The sequence below is a fragment of the Gossypium arboreum genome, chromosome 8 (genome assembly GCF_025698485.1).
Source record: "Gossypium arboreum isolate Shixiya-1 chromosome 8, ASM2569848v2, whole genome shotgun sequence".
Taxonomy (NCBI): Eukaryota; Viridiplantae; Streptophyta; class Magnoliopsida; order Malvales; family Malvaceae; genus Gossypium; species Gossypium arboreum.
In genome coordinates this window covers 66,976,715-66,981,663 of record NC_069077.1, presented here as the reverse complement: position 1 = coordinate 66,981,663, position 4,949 = coordinate 66,976,715, and the positions used below count along the sequence as shown (strand labels likewise).

The 4,949-nt window shown below is 34.6% G+C and overlaps 1 non-coding gene across 1 annotated transcript; it reads right to left on the bottom strand.

Moving 5' to 3' along the window:
* Positions 1–4,134: 4,134 nt before the first annotated feature.
* Positions 4,135–4,241, bottom strand: LOC128279678 (small nucleolar RNA R71). Its single transcript, XR_008269877.1, has one exon. It is a non-coding gene; the product is annotated as a small nucleolar RNA R71 (small nucleolar RNA).
* Positions 4,242–4,949: the final 708 nt, after the last annotated feature.

Below are 4,949 nucleotides of genomic sequence, written 5' to 3'. Positions count from 1 at the left end.
TTGGTTGCATATCCTCTATGTGTATTAGTGCATGTGTGAAAATTTGATGTTTTAATTTAGACTTATGAATGTGAATTTCATGTGATTGACTTAGTTGAGAACTTAAGAAAATATGATAGGGGGATATGTAAGGACCAAATAATAACAGAGTGAGGAAACTTGGGTTTGCATGTCAAATTGCCCAAAAACCCAAGTAGTGGCCGGCCAAGCCATGATGCCCATCCACTAGGTTGAATTTCAATGCAATTCTTTTATTAGTTAGCAATTAAAATAAATTAAAGAAAGGAATTAAAAAGAAAAGATGAATAAAATAAGGAAGAAAGAGGGAGTATTCATCTTCTTTCTTTTCTTGCAATTGCCGTGAGTTAGGAGAAGGAAAGAAGAAATGCTCTAGACATTCGGCCAACTCAAAAGGAGTTGATTAAGGTAGGATTTATGTTACCTTTACTAAATTCTTGTGAAAATCTAGTTAGTAGCCAATGTCTTATTACAACCCATATGTTAATTTTCTACCTAAAGGGGTACTTAGATGGCATATGGTTAGGAAGAGGTAAATGCTAAGAATATGTTGCTTTTGATGTTGTGAATGGAAGTAGTGGAAAAGTAAAAGAAAATTTATGTAGAAATGTGGTATATGTGGATTTATAGGATGTTACAAATAGATGTGAAGCCATGCTAGATTAGGAAAAATTCGGTCAAGTGTTCATGAGATGAAATTTTGTGTTTAGGTGAATTAAAGATGATAGTATAGTTGATATCAATATATATGTATGCATATTCGGCCATCAAATTAAGAGCATAGGTGATGTTGAGTCTAAGTTTTTCACATTCGCCATATATATATATATGCATGTGTGATTGGATTATTGATAGTAGGGTGATAGCATATGGTTATGTTTAATAGCTCAAAAACATATGGTAGGAAGATAAGAATTAGTCATGTATCTCCTATGATATGAAATCATTAATATTTTGATATAAATATTTAGCAAGACGGTTAAACTAGTTAATTTATTGATTAAGCTCAAGAAGTTAAAGGAGGAGAATCAAGCAAAGGAAAAGGAAAGAACATCGAGTAGCCGAGTTGGAACCGTTTTACCCAACACAAGGTAAGTTATTAAGCATATATTTTGTATTGATTTAAATAATCATAATACTTATGTACTTATGCCGAATGGGATGATATATAAATGCATGTAGTGACAAAATTATCGATTGTAAAAAGAAGTGAGATGTATTGAGTTGTTGATTTCGGCACTAAGTGTGTGGGTATAAACATTTACGATAATGAGATTGGCACTAAGTGTGCGAGTTTAATTGTATAGCACTAAGTGTGCGAGTTTGACTATTAAGCACTAAGTGTGCGACTTTATCGAGTAAATCATGGACAGCGGAATGAGTAGATATTTTGAGTTCATAAGGAATAGACGTTATGTTTATATTGGAACTGAGCTTGGTAAGTCTTGAACCTATGTGGTGATTATATTTGAAGTTAGGAACATAAAATTATTGTGGAATAGATGAAATGCTATTATTAGTATAATCTAAACAAAAATAAAATGATGTGTGAAAATGCATCAAATATCATATCGAATATCATACGAGATGTCAATGGAGGCTTGGCTAGTTGTGAGCATGTAATGATAAATGTGCGTGAAATTATAGCATAGTCGGTATGGATGGAGTACCTAATCTTGCATTATTTGTTTTCTTTTATGATATTTTATAAATGGACAGCAGTGTAATGCTTATGACTTACTGAGTTATATACCCATTCGGTGTCTTTATTTGTCACTTATTTAGGTTCCTTTGATCCATTTTGTGTGCTCGGGACCATCGTCGAAGTCATCACACCAGCTTGCAACTTTTTGGTATCTTCTTCTTAGTTGGTCTAAGAGAACATTTCGGCATGTATAGGCTATTATGTTTTGTTTGAACTTTGGTATGTATACTTTTAGCCATGCGAAAATGGCATAAATGTTAAGTTAGATTTGGTCTTATGATACTTAGTTATAAGCAATAGTCAAAGTCTATTTGATTATTATGCCGTTTGTCATGGCTAATCATTTCCGGTGTTACACTTATGATATGGTTATTGAGTAGTAAGGAAATGCTTGGTAATGATTAGCCTTTGGTATGGCTAGTATGATCGGTGATATGTTTGTTAAATTACTCTAATAGGTAAAATTTACTCTAATAATAGATGCAGACAGCAGTAGTGATGTGAAATTGAAAAATCACTAAAAATAGTAGAAATGGAATTAAATAATGAATAAAATATGGAAGCGAAGCTTGATGAGTATATTTTCACATGGAAGAAGTAAAACAAGAATATGAGCTATATTGTATGAGATATTTAAAATCTTGTGAAACAGGGCCAGAATGATTTCTGGATCCCCTATTCCGAATTTGGAAATTCACCATAATTTCTACAAGGATAATTAGAAGTCATACCTTATATGTACAGATTCCTTATCGAGTCTAGTTTTATTAGGGACAAACGGCATAGTCATTGAGTCTCTGTACAGAGAGATATCTGGTTTGTAATACACAGAGGTCAGAGTAGTTGAACCCTGAAACAGGGGAGACTTTAACTAATAAACTGTACTAATTGGATAGACAAAAAATTGTGGAAAAATTTTAGTAGATAGACATATGAGTCTAGTTTCAGGAAATATTTTCGGAATTAAATTTCAAGTTTCAAAACTCAAGATACGAATTTTTAAGTGACTATAACGCAGATTGACAGTTTGTCTGGGAGTTTTAAAATAAATTGTTTGAGCTGTATAAGTGATGAATTAAGCCAGATTACACCTCGTGTTCGATCCCGGTGACGGCCACGGTTTCGGGGTGTTACATAAGCGGAGTTGATTGCGCGCTTAGAGATAGGGTGACAAGATTTTGCCTGATTAGGGTGAAACCTAATAAGGGGATCCATAAATTGAGTTAATGCAACCCTAGGGAGTCAATTAGAAAGAGATTTTAATTATTCAACCTAGGGTTAGACGTTGTTAGTCTTGAGAGGGATAATAATATAACTTAGGGATTTCTACGGATCAAGTGAAATGAATAAATCGTCGGATTCAGAGTCAAATAAGAAGTGAAGTCTAGGTGGATTTTTCCTTAGGTATTGTCTTAATTCAATCTTTTTTTTCCAAAAGTAATTCTCCAATTCTATTTTCTGTGATTTCTTAGTTTAGTTAATTAGTTAGTTAGAACAAACCCCATTATTCTTAGGCTAGATAATAAAAAGAAATTTAATACTAGTACTTTTAGTTCCTTTGGGTTTGATAATCTGGTCTTGCTAAAGCTATACTACTGTTCGATAGGTACACTTGCCTTCATCGTGATAATAATTAGTTTCAAGAACTATTCATTATAAATATTTAAAACCTACGAGGAATATCAAGTATTAAGTTTTTGGCTTCATTGCCGGGGAACTAAGATATTAGGAACACTCGATTTTTATTACTTTAGCCATTTTACTGTTATTGCAATTTAATTTTTTATTTCTTTTCTAATTCTTCATTTATTTTCTTCTGGAAGGTTTTTTTATAGTTTATGACTAGAAGAAACCCGTCAGGACCATTACTTTTTGACAGTGAGATCGATCGCACAGTTCGCAAAAACCAAAGAGAAATAAGGCGAAGCTTAAGATACACAGAGAACGAGCAAGAGGACAATATTCAAACCACAACCGAGGAGATGGCTGAAAACCAAGAAAATTTGCTACCTCCTGCAATTGCTGTTAATCGAAATCCTGCTCCGCGCACTATGTATGATTATGATAAACCTAATTTAACAGGAACTGAGTCAAGTATAGTTAGACCTACTATTGCTGCAAATAATTTTGAATTGAAACCTAACACAATTCAAATGATACAACAGTTTGTTCAGTTTGATGGTTTGCAGGACGAGGATCCTAACGCTCACTTGGCAACTTTCCTAGAATTTTGTGATGCCTTCAAAATTAATGGCGTTTCTGATGACGCCATTTGCTTTCACTTGTTTCCCTTTTTGTTAAGAAATAAGGCTAAACAATGGTTGAACTCATTACCACGAGAGTCAATCACTACGTGGGAACAAATGATTGAAATTTTTTTATTAAAATATTTTTCACCAGCTAAAACAGCCAAATTACGTAATGATATCTCTTCTTTTGTGCAGATGGATTTAGAAACACTCTACGATGCATGGGAGAGATACAATGACCTTTTGAGAAGGTACCCTCACCATGGGTTACCACTTTGGCTACAGTTTCAAACATTCCATAATGGCCTGAATCCTTCGACTCGGCATATGATTGATGCAGCCACTGGAGGAACTATCAATAATAAGACACCTGAGGCGGCTTATGAATTTATTGAGGAGATGTCGCTGAATAACTGTCAGTGCCAAGTTATGAGAACAAAGCCGATGAAAGCTGCTGGTGTTTTCAACCTCAACGCGGTTACTATACTATCTAACCAAGTAGAACTCTTAAATAAAAATATTGACGGTTTGTGTGGTTCTACTCAGGTACATCCAGTGATGAGGTGCGATTCAAATGGAGGAGGAGCATGCACAAAATATCAACCCTTCAACGCTAGCATCGAGGAGGAACAAGTCCAATATATGGGTAACAATAACTCTAGACCCCAAAATAACCCATATAGTAACACTTATAATGTAGGTTGGAGGAACCATCCCAATTTCTCATGGGGCGGTCAAGGAAATCAAAGGCCACAACATCCTTCGGGATTTCAACAACCACCCTACCAATAGGAAAAGAAGTCAAACCTTAAAGAGATGCTCTCAAAGTTTATATCGATGTCAAAAACTTGTTTACAGAATACCGAGACAGCACTTAAGAATCAACAAGCATCGATCCAAGGGCTCGAAACTCAAATTGGACAGCTTGCAAAGTTGATTTCAGAATGACCACAAGGTAGCTTGCCAAGCAACACAAA